Raw genomic sequence first — 16,307 nt, forward strand, 5'->3', positions numbered from 1 at the left:
ACCCTATTGGCTGTGCCAGTGCTTATTTTTTATGATATACCCACTTGATAATCCTAAGAGTACACATTCCTCATTTTTTGACATCTATATGGAGCCTGTTACATTTTAAACTTGTAAACTGAAGGAATAATGAATTGTGCATGTTCTATCAACTATTTGCACTTTATAGAAGACATAGTATTACTGAATGCACTTCTAGCCCATTGTGAGCTTTACATAGACTAATTTGGTGTATGGCTTGGATTGAATAACAGAAGCCAGGTTGTGATAAGACAAGTGAATTGACATCTTACTAGCCAATATATGGTACAACTGTTTACTACATATTGGCAGACTGGACCACCTGGAGATTGTGAGGATGGCATAAAAACAGATTTTTGTTTGAGTACATAAACTGAGGACAAAATCCGCATCTCTAGATCGAGGTTCAGCAACTTATTTACTAGACCATATCGACGAGGTGATCCACTTTGCAATATTTAGTCAAATTAGGGTCTTGCAACATAAATATATCAGTTGACATGAAATTAACTTCACCCTACACACTGGCTACTAATACCAACTAGCTGTCCCACAAGGAGAATATTGATTGAAAATTTAGTAGTTCAATGATTATTGTACGTTAAGATGTACAGTACATCAATATTCTGTCTGTCTTTTTATGGAGCAGCATTAGTTAAACAAATGTATGACCTAGTCCATATAGCATCTTTTCATGGTCAGGCTCTTTGGCAGAGAGCAACTGTAAAATGTATTTGTGGCCATGACTTTGAGTTTGGGTATCTGTATTCTGTGCTCACATTAGAGTGGGAAAAATGAGATAAGCATCTAAAGCATTTCAGGAACTCTTTATAGGAATTCCAGACTGACTGACCACAAGAAAAGAAAATGAGGACAAAAATGTTGTATGCTACATATTGCTTTCCACAACCACTAATAACTCGATTAGTATGGTACAAAGAGATACAGGGCCAGATTTAACATTGGTGTTACCGTGTGCAAAAATCTTTTTTACACCGCCGGCCCCAACCCCCACAATGTCTTTCTCCACGGATTCCCTCACTACTACCCTACAGCGGTGCCCCTCATCTATCTGTAGCCCTTCTCTCACACATATTTCATGGATTTTATAGCGCAACTCATGCCAGTGTAGAGTGTTAGAGCACTTTCAATAAAGCACACATTATACAGAGACAAAGAATCATAGGTATGTGAAACAGTCTTTTGAAAATGTCACACAAGATATGGTGTAGGAATCAGATGTCATCCATACTAGTAAATGCTATGTTCTAAGAGTGTTTGATCTGGGGAAGCACAAACTCGGGATTTCAAACGTACCGCAGTGGTTGGGCTGGCTTTACTAATGAAAATATATTTCTAGCAAAACAAACCTGTTTACCACCATTAGAATAATGAAAGACTGGAGAAAAACAGTCAAACCTATACCATGCAGCTTGCTAGAGCTCTTTCATTACAGTTCATAGGTCACTGTGTTTTACAAGGGGTGTACATTATGAACTGCATGTAACAAAAGGATCTCTGTGACAAAACCAGTAGCCCACTGAGCTATCCAAATAAAATGCAGTGCAGATAACTTGCATGGTGCATTTTAACCCTCAGCGCTACATTACTATGATTCAGAAGACTGCCGCTAAAATTTTGATCTCTCTCCAGCAGGAACATTTATCACAAGCGTTAGCTTGACATTTTTACTGTTGCCTGAAAACGTCTGGGCACACGAGGAACGCTGTAGCAGGTGCTTTTAAAAGTGTTTTTTAAACACAGTGCCCCTTTCCCCACCCCCAGAATTCAGCAGTAGGCACAGCTGCACCAGTCGCACTGTCCTAAAGCTGGCCCTGAAGAGATAAATCAATAGTGAGCTGGTTCCTTCAGAAGCTAGCATAAGACCACCCTATGTGATTCAATGTACTCTTGCCTTTTTCACAGGCAAGTGCAAGTATGCAAACCACATTGGTGAGTAATTTTTCTATGTGCAAGTATGCAAAAAACTGCAAGCAAGTTCAAAGAGTACTTTCACTCTAAATCTAAGTACATACACTTAGGAAAAGGGGTCCTAAACAGCACTTAGAACATTAATTAACAATTGTTCAAGATGGACAATCTGTTGTTACGCTTTTTATTTTTATCTGAACATTTTATTTACTTTAGTGTGATCTGGCAAAGTTGAAAAAAAGTACGATAAATACTCCTGATCTGTGTCCACCTATCTACCCATTTTTTAACATTTACTATCCTGCGAGAAACATAGGTGTAGCTGTGTATTGTTGCCCCTTAACTGTGGTTATTTTTAGCATAAAGGAAATCATGAAAATTGGATTATTAAGATTTATCCTCCTGTTATCTCCTGCCCTTCAGCCTGCTGCAGCATCTTTTGATAACAGAAAGCTGTGTGTGCAATTGGAATCTACGTATTCGTAAAAATGGTTCACATTTCTAATTATATCTGCATCACTAAAAGAGTGGGAGGTAGCAAGTTAGGATCGCAAATTTCTGAAAAATTGCTACTCACAGATGAATAAAAACGGGTACTTTTATTTCTACAAAACTACACCAGTTTCTTGATATGGGAAATATTATTAAATTTCTAAATATCTGAGGAAAGGACTCAAATGCATTGCTTTGGTTAAAAATGCCACGATTCTACACGTCCGAAAAATATCAAATTACATTTATTGTGTTTACTACCCTAAGTAATATTTCATGCTTTAAATGGAGTTTATTCATTGCCAAACAGTATAACATGTATTGGGAATTAACTAAGTAGTTAGCACTTATTAACTCGTAGAGATGATACAACTCTATATGTGTATTATATAAGTGAACTATTTAATATTCTCAAATAAAAAAGTACATTTGTTTCAGTGAACACTAAATCATACATAAGATTTTTAAAGAGGGCGAGACTCCTATGGACCACCACCTACTCTTAAAAAATTGTACTTTATTTTTTCATTTTTTTTATTTAAGGAAAAGGAGTTATGCTTAAAAAAAAAACAATTGCATTATTTAAAAGCAATCACAGACATGATGGTCTGCTGACCTTAAAAGGCCATCATAAGTGATAGCTACAATACCTAGCGCAGCACAAATTGCGACCTACCTAATTAATATTCATGAGGTAGGTCACTTTACAACCCGCTGTGCATGCCGACCTATTAATACATCAGTCGGTTGGCAAAATATTGTACTGGTCGCAAAAATACAGGTTGCAAATTGTGACCAGTATTTTCTGCACATTGCTTCGTACATATGACTCTAAATGTGTCTATCTATACTTTTTTTGGCTCCTAATAAAACAAATAAAACAATTAGTTTTCATACCTCTAAGTGATGTTAGATAGCATTTATGTATGTAATAAATCATCTAAAAATTATCTTCTGGGCCTATAAAAAGAAGCAAATGTGCAAAATTGATCTTGCATGTCTGTGAATTTCCATGTGCCTGAGGCCCCTCGTGAGTATTCGCAGGAATTGTCAAGCCGCCCCTTTTATTGCAGTGATATTCCTCAGGCTTGCCCGTGAAGTCAGAGGTTTGTTAATACTTTATGAATCCATTTGCCCACACTAATGCTGATTAAAGTAAGCCTTCCCATGTTGCAACTCCTGGTACACCAACCTCAACCACAGCTCATCTCCTGAAACTTTAAGAAGATGGTGGCAAGGAACGTTACATCTCACCTGTAAGCAAATGCTGGTCAGCGATACTGGACATCAAAGGCGACTTTGCTGAATCTGTAAGCTGCTTACCAAAGGGAGGAAAAGGGAGCCTAGTTTGTTTACTTGTTGCTGTTTCATTATTGCAAGCATTGCTTCAGGCAACTTGAGCACCTTTTAACAGTTCACCAAATGTACCGTCTTGCAATAGCTTAGTGGCCGCCTGCTGAACAAGTGCTGATATCATATCTCAGTCTGTATCGGAGAACATGACTGACTGCAGGGCTGTGCTTTGATAGTGATAGGAACATCATCCCTGTGTGACAGAGATTTTCCTCTCTTAATCCTCCATTTGCAATCAACACTGTGTTTTATCACCGACCCAAGAGGGAAGCTTAGATCTATGATATATATCAAATGGGGACGTGGAGTTCTGATAGTGTCTCATGCTGATGGATGCAAGAAGTGGGGATTTATGCAACAGACAACGAAAATCACCAGAGGGACTTATCAGTGTACTGTATGTATGAGTGACAAATGTATTCTTTGCAGAGCAGGCTCAGTATAAGAAGAGAAGTTATGAGAACATGGGGTTCTTGGTGTTGGGTTCGATCATTGCATTTTGCATTAAGAACACTTGTTCTCCACTGCAATAAGGTGGAGTTTCCATTTCCCTAAATATTCCTATTGGTACGTGGGGAGAGGAGTGCTAGCTTAATTTATGGTTTTAATGGTGGATTTACAGTACAGGTTTGTGGTGGTTTTCTGCCCTCTGCCACAAGAGTGGGATATATAATTTGCCACCTTTGGCGCTGAGGTCTGACTGCTAAGGAGGCTGTCACTCCTATGGAAAAGTCTACGTTGGTGCCAGCATGGTAGCACTTCTGGAAATTCCACCAATGCCCATGCCATATGGTGGAATTTCTGCAACCAACAGTAGGCGATGTTTGTTTCACTGACCAAACACCTGGTCTCTGTCTTTACAATGGACAGTCTACCATGAAACAAACTCCAAGTAAGCTAGTAAGAGTGTACAAAGTGTAGTTGAAGAACCTTACGAATTTTGGTATACTTGATGTTTACATCCTCCTATCAGCACTTATATGCTGTTAGGACTTATAAAGGTATCACACAATAAGTCCAGAAATAGTCAGTTTGACAAAAGACCATAATGATAAAAATATGTCAGGTATAAACAGACCGCCTTATAAAAATAAGTTTAACCCCTTCCTTTTCTCTCTGCACCATTCAAGATAGATGTTGATGAACAGATACAAATTAAGTCCAGCCACAGAAACATATTAAGTTCAAACACAATTAATATAATATTCGAGAAATCCTGTCTTGTCCCAGGGAATGAATGGACCTGCACTTTGTAAGTCATCCATGCTTCACACAAAAATATCGACCGATTCGCCATTTGACAGAATGTGAAGAGGAAAAAAGCACAAAGCACCTACCTGTAGGGCCTACTGACAAGAAATATGGAATAAGCATTATTTATTATAAATATTCTTTTCGGATATGTATTTTTTAACAATGTATCTCACTGGCAATATTTTCCAAAAATAATATCTGCCACGGGAAGGTGGCGAGGGCAAGACAGTGCCTTACGTAGTAACTAGGAGACGCATACACAGTGCGCCTCATCAGAGTCCTACGATGTTTCGAAGAGCTATATAGTACCAACATTTCCTTTGATCTTAACAACAGTGAATACGTTGTTAGCTGTACATTTTTTTATCCTACATTCTTTTCCTATGAAACTAGCTATTTATGGTCTGATGACATAGTTCAATGGAATGAGGCATCTACCATAGAAATGTGTGTGTTGCTTGTAGGTCACGAGAGTGGGTCTGCTTGGCCTCAAGTCCTTCTGGTGTCGCTAAGACGGGTTTTACAGAATTGGGTATTAACTGAGTAATTAACACCTATTAAGACCTAGAGATGAGACAATTCCTTGTGTGAACTTTATAGGTGGACTGATTATTATTGCTAAATAAATCAGTAGATTTGTTTCAGTAGCTACTAAATTATACCTGTTTTTTAGGAAGGTGACATTCTGAATGTAACAAAATGTATGCTAAATGTATTTGCAAATTCGTAAAAATAAAAGAAAATAGTAAACAGAGAGAGATAGCCTTGTTCCTTCACGGATAAATCTCAACCTCCTGAGGGAAATACAAACGTGAGTAACAAGCACTGGACCAGAGAGGCAGTAATAGCATTTACCAAATTATTTGAGAATGGCTGCTCTTATATCTTATGTGTTACCCCAGGAGCTATAGAAGACGCCAGACCACGGCTGCTTTTAAATATTTGTAATTGCTAAATTTCTTCAGCTTCACTAATAAGCTTTGAGAAAATGTTCAAATATGTGATAAACATTTTTTATGACCGACCATTCAAGGCAACATATATGAGCACTGTAGGTGTTTAATTTGTTTTTTCAGATTTGGTATCCAAGATCTATTGAACGACTGACAGAAACAAAAATAAGATTAAAACTTACCCAAGAATGGGGTTGGGCTCTGCTAAATAGTCAGATTATTCCAGTCTCAGAAAAAAAAACAGTTTTTTTATGCTTCATTCATGTTACACTGCGGACAGAATGCATAAGCCGGGTGGCAGAGTGTGCCTCACTTCTACATACTGTGGACAACTTACGGGAACCAGGGAATCCATGATGTGGAGCTGACCAATGCAAGTAGGTCTTTGGACAGCCATCAGAATCATAACAGAGCTAGATATCAACATGGAACTTATTGGTGACTGGGTGGGCTTTCCTTTCATTCCTCAAGAATCACATAATCTAGTCTTTATGTTGTTGCTAGGACCATTAAGTGGCAACTATGGAAGTAGGCTTGATCAATACAGTGGAAAACTGGAGAGAAAAAGTGCAATAGATCATCCATCAAAAATTGTGTTTTATAAGGCAGAGGATTAGGCAAGAAATTCAAGAACAGTTGGGGGTCCTTTCTATCTTTCTATGAGGAATTTAGGGCTGATCATTTGACTGATACCAACTCATACTTTGCTGCATTATATATTACTGCAACACTTTAACATGAAGTTATGTCTTGAATTGTAGTTTTTTAGTAAATCATTTTGCATTTAAACACTCCTTTTATAGATTCGATGAACTGATTCTAAAATTAATCATTGCAATTAGAGATAAATATTTCAGACACTAGAAAAAACTAATTTGTAGAGGCAAATGTATAATATTACCTTGGAAACAGATATCTAGGGACGGGAAAGGTGGCACAGTAATGTTAAACTTTTGCTTGATGAGAAATACTAATTAATACTACCTAGAGAAAGATAAACTATAAAGAGCATAACATAGTCACGAGCCAAAGAAACCTAATGACTATCAATTACAAAAAATTATCTTAGAGAATAGTTGTAGGGGGAATGTCGACAACAGATGCACTGTGTAGAAAATATATCAGCATTCAAAACTTTGTAATGTTAAATATATATTAGTAAGTATAGGTTATTAGTATTAGATTAATAGTTATTAGTATTAGATTAATAGTATTAGTAAATATTTTTTATGTTGTCAACATACACAGATGGGGCATATAGCAACCCTATACCCATCCTAAGCCTACTTAAATACATTTTCCTTAATTATATTTTGGTTGTCGATATTTTATCTGCAATATATTTTTACCAAGATATTTAAAACCTGATATATGAAAGTAACAAACGTATAAACTAGATGGTGTACTAAGGCAAACAGGAAAACAAAAGTACTACAAGTTTGATGACTGCTTTGCCGGCCTTCTCTGAAGTACAGAACAAGCAATATAAGAATCTCTATGGTGTTGACTTAAGAGCAAAAGCCTTTTATTGTGATGGTGCCCAAGAAAACCATAATACTTTAAATGGCATGTCCTGAGACTTAAGGTTATCTCTATGCTGCAGAACAAATAAAATTAATGGTGCTGATCTGAAAACAGAAACACATTATAAATACAATGGCAATCTAAATAATCTGATATATGATGATAATAATAGTTGCATCATAATTATTTTTATTATTATTATTATTATTATTATTACTGGGGGCATATTTGTTTTACAGAAGGGGCTGCTGATAGGGCGGGTGCACATGTAGAGCTATTTCAAGAGGGCATTCACTCATTTGCATGGGGGTGTGGCCACATGCAAATGAGGGAATCGCTTTACCTCTCTTTACCTCTGCGTTAGAACCGTATTATGGGTACGGGCGCAGAGGCAAACATTCCTTTAGGAAGAAAGCTGAATGTGTGCCACAAAAAGGTGGCGCACTGTCAGTGCATCCCCTGATGGTTGCCCTCTGAAGGGATGCATGGACCCCCAAACATCCCCCTGCAATCAATCACTGTACCAGCCTGCAAAGGGATCCCTAATCGCTTTAGAAAGGGCAGCCAGTTTGCCGCCTGCACAGAGAAACACAGAGCAGCTTTTAAACAACTGCTTCGTATTTCTCTTGAATGCGTTACCTAAGAGTTCACGACAGCCATAGGATCAGCACATTCTTTCTAATAGGGCGCACTTTCCCTATTTGTACCTGGTGCTCCTGCTTTAAGGCACGTTGTGACCAACCCGAAAAATTGCACCCCATCTGTGATAGGTCTCCTGATGTTGACAAGTGCTATAAATAACAGATGTTATTATTACCCAATTTAATAGCACTCAAGCTTATCTCTAATGTTTTCAGTTGCTGCTGAACTATACTAGGTAAAAGGGTACAGTAGGTCATCTAATTAGTAATGAGTTTGAGAGATAATACCTTTGATATGCTGTTGAACTATGCAGACAAAGTAATATTCATTTGCTATTGATCTAGTTACCAGATGTTCTATCTTTTTCCTAAAATGGATATACATGACCAAAGCAGAGTTCTGCATATATAAGGCCATTACTGTGGTAGTACCTGATTGCTAGGGCTGTCTTAATAGAATCTCTACTAAGATAAACTAGGTACCCAACAAATACTTTCTGCAGCTGATGTGTGCACATAAGCAGCTGTCTATAACCACTAACAAGACATCATTTTCTTTGCCACTGACCAAGGAACAAATAGCAATCTTTATGATGCTAAAACGGTCACCAAAAAGAATATTCTTCTGATATTTAGAGAGTCAAATATCTGACGGTTAGAAGGTTGGGAACTTATCAGCACATTTTTTAATATCCAGAAATTTTGATTAGCGTTTTACAGCAAACTCTGCAGATGTCCTCATTTTGATTGTCCACAACCCTCAACAGGGAAGTACGCCATGCTAGTGCAATTGAACAGTTAAGCTAAACCATATAAGATCAAATATTCATATTTTTTTAATAAGGAGTGGATGGACCCTTCAGAAATTGGTATTTGTGTGTCATTAGTGTGTGCATATAGCTCTGAGAATTGAACTCTGTGTTCTATAGATATGGAATGTATTAATTAATGTTTTTGTAAAGTACAAATAACTACCCTATTGACGCATATGAGCACTTTACTATCTTGGCAACTGCCTAGGTACAAAAATGTATTTCTAATTAGACTAAACAAGATATACTTTGATCTTTTGATGATGTCAAACTAGGTACACAAGAAAGACTTCTAGATACTACAATCAGGAGCGTAGCTTCAGAGGGAGGTGCTTGAGGCATTACACCCCCCTAATAAATCTATTCTCTAGTAAATAGTTAGGTACAAGTGATTTCATTCAGATATTGTGAGGGGGTCTGTCAGATTTCACCTATGACTTTTACATTCTTTCTTGCTCTCTCTCCATCCCTCTATTTTGAAGGTCTTGAAAAATATTGATTTTTTGGTGTATTTTAACATGATATGTCAGTATAGTTGCTGGAAAACCTGTAAATCATAACCCCACCCCCTAATCTTACTGACCAGGCTACGCATCTAGCTAGACTAGAACATCATCTTCCTCTCTATGATCTTGATCTTGATGCAGAACATCATCAGGCTGAGACTGGCCTGTAGGGCAATTAGGCAGTGCCCGAAAGGATGGTCAGATAGGTTAGTGTGGGGACAATGTTTTTGTTTGATTTTATGGACTGGTGGGCTGATTTATAATGTTGAGATCCCTGATATTAATAGAAGCATTGCCTGAGGACCACTTTTTAACTATCTAATTCGCTAATGGCACCACCTTTGTTTTGGTGCGTTGGCCTATTTTCTGTCCCAGTCCAAAATTAAACATCATATACATAATACATTTAAAGTTTAAAAATGCATTACTAATAACAAGTGAACATTGTACATTATAAACAACCTGAAAGGCATTATCAATGAGTCCAATAAGGGAAGTATAGTCTGAAGATTTGCGTTTTTAGATCTTTCCTGAATACAAGATTAAGATTTCAACTTTTGGATTCCAGAAGAGAGTTTCACAGTTTAGATTCTAGGCATGGGAATGCCTATTCGGGCATTCCTGGCCATAAAAAGTTCAAGAATTGTGTGATTTCTTCCACCAAAGTTTCCATTTGCCACCCACTAGTTAGAGTTTATTGTTCAGTTAGGGATTGGGAGGCAGGGCGGTTTGGATTATTTTGTGTGATCACACAATTTTGAAGTCAAGTCTTGCTTTGAGTGTCAGCTTTTGAAGGTGCTTTAAAATGGCAGAAATACTTAATTATTAACAGGATACAACCATCCATCTATAATAGTAAACTGTGATGCAAATAATCTTTCAGCATTGCATGCAAAGTCAACACGGTCACCTCCGTTTTTTTTAACTTGGTCCAAAACTTATTTTGTTGTCTAAATTGGTTTACAAGAAACACATGGCTGACATAAAGGAAACATGGCATGAAAACACAGCCTTCCTGGTAGCTGATTAATTGCGGATACAGTCCTGCTTGTATATACATTGTCAGGGATGCTCTGCCGGTTTTACAAAAGTCTTGGTTGTTTTCGTCCAGAACTATCCCATAAATAAAGAACTCATTGACTGACGATATATGAAATAATAACTGTATCTGAAACTGGAACTAGGTGTATTCTTCATAATCAAAATGATTTAGTTTGGAAAAGTAACTCCTCTTGCACAGTCAGTCTGTTTCCATTTATCAAACTGACATGGCACCCTTGAAATAGATTCAGCGCTGAAACTAATGGTTCGGTGCATCCTCATTGATCCAGTGGCACCCACTAATGACTGCTCTACCCGCTACCTAAGGCAGCGCAGCTAGACTCAGCAACACGCACTCGGATAGTGTCGAAGGATCCATGTACTATGTTTCAGCTGAGGATCACTGCTTAATTTATAATTACATCCATTGATTAATTAGATGCTCATTTGGTGAGACTGACAGAACAGTGTAGGATCCTGGAAGGGAGTACAGCTTGCAATGTTTCTATAGGGACTGTTCTTATCTGAGATAATATTTGATGTATTAACAATACTAGAAATGTGTGATTTTCAACGTAGAGAGTTGAAAGTTTTGCAATTTATCACGTTACCCTTAGCTTTTACCCTTTTTTATTTGCTGAATATTTCTTAGAAAAAAGTAAATATGAGCGTTTTCTCTCCTGCAAAACTACTTTGAAAGACACTTCATTGCTTGCTTCTTTTAAAACAATTCACGAGCCTCAGAAACTTTATAAATCTGTAGAACTGTAAAAAAAAAAAAAAAAAAACTCTAAGCAGTTGATGAACGAATTTGTGCACTCCAGTCAGGTTTCCTAGGTTTTAGTCTTTGGAGCAGTTCCTATCATCTAAAAAAAGACAATTTTATGCATTTTCTTGGTATTTGAACCCACCAGATTATGGTGGTCAAGAGCATCACTAACTATCTTGCCTTAAAAGACCAGCCTACTTGTAAAGTCTCTGCACCATGTGCGGGAGGGAGACCTGAATTGTGTGGGGCTTTGTGCTGAACCTAAGGCACGTTTAACCAAGAACAAAACAACAGAAAAGCTTCTGATGATGCAGCCGACACCTGGGGTACGTTTAAAATCCATAATGGGCACTGGCTGAACAGAGCATCCTGAACAAGCAGAACAAGCTGTAGACTCACTCTGTGCAGGAAGTCCCATCTCATTTCTTAATAATCCACATGATGTTGACTCCTCTCCAGTTGACCATGTAAAGGGAGCTGATATTATGAAAGAAGGTAGCAGTTGTCTTTCATCACATTACATAAACTAGTAAAAGGCTTTACTGCTAGAAATTTTCAGACAAGAATTATTTTAAAAATCCTGCTTCAGAAACACATATTCAGGTACAATCTAGTAACTTCTGTTGTATCAGAAGTTGTAATAAAATATACATTTTGGTGACACTTTACATTCTTTAGATGCAACACAACAAAAACAAATTAAGTACAAAGTCAAATTATCAACATCATAACAACCAGATGATTGTACATTAGCCCTTATTTTTTATTTATTAATCCATCCATATATACAATGTGTCACAGCATGCCCCCATTCATGTTCATCCTTTCATCCATCTAAGTATGTTGTTGAATGATTAATTCACTCATTCAAACTGTCTTGCATGAATCCATTCACTGGTGTGCACGTGAGGTGCTTGTGTTCCATTTCAGAGACTACCTGTCCTGGCACCTCGGGATGGGCTGTTTCATTGGAAACAGACTAAGGGTGAATTACATATGGCTTTTTGCTGAGAAAGCGTGGTGGGCAAAAACACATGGACTGGAATGAAGTCCTAGTTATTATCAATGGCTTAGATTAATTTAAACATTGCACACGTCACTATCTGTATTCCTTTGTTCTCCCACAAAGTAGTAGCTAGGAGTATTTGTTTAAAAAAAATCTCACAGATTATGGGAAGTTTTGAAAATGTGGGTGTCAAGATTAATTAGTTAGGCCATGCTTCCGAGTGGGCTATGAACGGGGGAGGCATTCAACATAGCCAGTAAATACTGGCACTAGGGGTTGCAGTATCTAACCCATGCCGTAAATAACTCCTGTTTTCTTTTAGGGATAGATGAATTACAATGTGGAATTGGTATTTTCCTAACCAAATTATGCATGAATCGGAATATACCACATGTTTGCTTCCCAATGAATTTCAGCTGGTTTGACCTGCCAAAGTTCATCGATGGGAAATTGTGGAGTGCACAGTTTGCATAAACTTCAAAGTTACGGTCATTGAACAAATTGGGCTTTGAATGGGGAGCAGAATTAAAACTTTTTAAAGCAAGGTATGTATGTCTGCTGCTAGCGTGGCTTAAGAAATACTGACTTAGTTACTAAGAGGCAGGAGTGACCAAACACTAACCTACTGGCTCTACTTCATGGTTACAAATGTACAAACCTTCCTATTATCCATGATCCTGACAGCAAGAGAACAGACCACAGAGTATACAGAAAGATGCATCTCCCTCTTTACAGGAATAAATGCAACCTGGCTGCATGCGAAGCTCTCCTGACTGATGATAGGCACATCTGTAATGTGACCGGAAAAGGCAGAGCTCTTCCTGCTGAACACAGAAACACCCACAGCCCGACTGCAAGGAGAGCATCTTTTACTAAACATAGATGCATTTAGTATTGAATAACATGATGGCTACTTGAGAGTGGACATATTAATGCCTGATATACCTGTCAAGGATGGTAAATGTGTTATGTTGAACAAAACAATACACACACCTCATTCTGACAAACAAACTCACAGACTGACAAGGGGAGGACTTCATTGAACTTTCGTAGAAAATAATAAAGACCCGTTATCAGTTTTTAACTGAGTACCCACAGGGTAGGACATACAAGAGCTCAATAAGGAAAATAGAGCAACAAACCGTGTTCATCTAAGAGATGCCCACAACCAAATCAAAATGGCTTGGCATAAGGAAGCTGTAACAGCGGAGAACCACTGAAGTTCCATCTACTCCTTCGGTAACTGCACTGAGAGTCTTACCACACATGTTGGGCAAACCAAGAGAAAGCAAGTGTTTCTTTTCCAGACTGTGGAACCTTCGTCACTGATGGCTTTTGGATTAGCATTGAGGGGGAATAGAGCACAAAGAGAAATACAGATGGGTATGGAGAATGCTCTTCCTATCTACCACAGTAATGCTCTCTGAAAAGGTGTTTCTAGTAATGAGGGCACAGTGGTTATACACTTCAGAAAACCTGAATGTCCTATCATGGTCCTCGTTCCCTTCCAGACAGTTGTTTGAATATGGTTTGGAAGTGCTAGTTATGTGATAATTATCACTCCCTCGTAGTTTTCCCTTGACAGACTCCAGTGGATGAATCCTGCTGAAATTTATCAGGGGTTAAGGAATGTAACAAAGGCAAAACATGGAATCTAGTGCATTTAATACTGATTCTGCATGCTATATCTAATTTTCGAGATGAAAACTCATAATATGAGGTATTTAGCACACCTGGTAAATACCTCACCTTTACGTGATGCAATATAGCAGGTGTGGCAAATACTCCAACCTACCCCGCCAAACTTCTAATCAAAGTCTTAAACTTTGCTCACTATGGGGCATATTTATACTCCGTTTGCGCCGGAATTGCGTCGTTTTTTTTTACGCAATTCCGACGCAAAACTAATTCCATATTTATACTTTGGCGTTAGACGCGTCTAGCGCCAAAGTCCATGGAGTTTGCGTCATTTTTTAGCATGGACACCTACTTTGCGTTAATGATATGCAAGGTAGGTGTTCTCGTCTAAAAAATTGACTCCGAGGCATGTGCGCCGTATTTACACTCCAGGGCAAAATTCACGCCCGGGAGTGGGCGGGTCAAAAAAAATGACGTACGCCGCTTTTGCGCCATTTTTTAGCGCCTGCAAAAGGTAGGCGTTAAGGGACCTGTGGTCTCTGAAGGAGCCCAGAGGTGCCCTCCCATGCCCCCAGGGACACCCCCTGTCACCCTTGCCCACCCCAGGAGGACACCCAAGGCTGGAGGGACCCATCCCAGGGACATTAAGGTAAGTTCAGGTAAGTGTTTTTTTTTTTTTTTTTTTGTGGCATAGGGGGGCCTGATTTGTGCCCCCCTACATGCCACTATACCCAATGACCATGCCCAGGGGACAGAAGTCCCCTGGGCATGGCCATTGGGCAAGGGGGCATGACTCCTGTCTTTGCTAAGACAGGAGTCATTTCTATGGGGGTTGGGAGTCGAAAAAAATGGCGCAAATCGGGTTGAGGCGAAAAATTTGCCTCAACCTGACTTGCCCCATTTTTTGACGCCCAAGCCCCATATCCCCCTACGCCGGCGCTGCCTGGTGTACGTCGTTTTTTTCCACGCACACCAGGCAGCGCCGCCGGCTAACGCCGGCTAACGTCATTGATTAAATACGGCGCCCGCATGGCGCTTCAGAATGGCGTTAGCCGGCGCTAATTGTTTTGACGCAAAACTGCGTTTGCGCAGTTTTGCGTCAAAAACTATAAATATGGCCCTATATTTCTTGATATCATATTTTGTCAGTTATGTAGGTAATGCTGAATTGGCCACGTAGATGGCTCCTTGGCACTGAGAGACAGATTGCAATGCATAATGCAAGAAGCGATAGTTCAGGCTAAGTCAAAAACCGGCAGATTTCAAAGTTGCTCCTGAAAGGCAAGTCATATGATGGCCAGTCTAAAGAGCTCTATTCATCTCCCACCACTGGTGTAAAACATACCATGCCCTGCAAGTCACGAACACGAGAGAGGCTAGAACAGGATAAAACAGAGGCCTCTGTCACCTGGACACGATCTTCTTCTCATTGATTGCAAAAGTAAGGAAAACACATTATTGTTCATTTGGCACAAATCCGCAATTAATCTCTCTTTTAATAGTTAATGCGTGCTGGGAAATTGTCTCATTTATGTCGCTTAGTTATAATGTGTTGTTCATCTCTTGTAATGACATCCTTGTCGATGTGAAAACCAATTTCGATAAGCTGTGGAAGGCTTGCAGAATTTTCGCATCAATTAGAAATTCACCAAAACACATTTTCCAAAGTAACTGCCTCATTTTATTTACATATTCTTATGCACTGTATGTTAATACCGCCATATGGGACATGCTAGATTCTGGATGATATATTCTGCTGTGATGCATTCAGGAGGACTCTGCCTTTGTACAAATTAGGAGCCTGGTAAATATTGACTGCAAAGGTTTTTGGGAGTAGACAATATACACATGATTCTGAATGTCAAACATCATAATGGGGAATAACATGCGAATTGCATGGCCCCCATCCGTTCTGAGGCGTGGAAAACCTATTTTTGCACTATTTACCTGCACTAACTGCACTGAGATTTACCTAGAAAAAGTAATGTGGGTGAAATACCTAGTTGAGATCAAATTGGATTTTGTGCTTTAATCAGGAACCAGGACAGCCCTGGAAATACAACTGAAATGCAGGTCCCTGAGGATTTCATACTAGTAACTATAATTTGTTGTGTATAGTACAGATCGTCAAAGATGACAACTCCAGGAAACTGAGGGCTCAAATCCTCCCCATCTGTGCCCTTACAGTTCCCAACAGCATCTATCAACATGGTTCAGCAGATGGATACTACCATTATTCAGACTACATTGCCCTGCATGGGAAGAGCTAATTGATAGAGTCGTTCTTGGAGAAGAGGTGTTTCTGAGAGCTAGACCACATACCTAGCTCCAAATGAGCCTCACGTGTGGTACTTTGAGCTGGTCC

At 38.9% G+C, this 16,307-nt stretch overlaps 1 protein-coding gene across 1 annotated transcript in view; it reads right to left on the reverse strand.

The window, feature by feature from the left end:
* Positions 1-16,307, reverse strand: part of GRM7 (glutamate metabotropic receptor 7) — a 1,785,443-nt gene that overhangs the window by 510,536 nt on the left and 1,258,600 nt on the right. The window lies entirely within an intron of this gene.

Source organism: Pleurodeles waltl, chromosome 9, assembly GCF_031143425.1.
Source record: "Pleurodeles waltl isolate 20211129_DDA chromosome 9, aPleWal1.hap1.20221129, whole genome shotgun sequence".
Lineage (NCBI taxonomy): Eukaryota > Metazoa > Chordata > Amphibia > Caudata > Salamandridae > Pleurodeles > Pleurodeles waltl.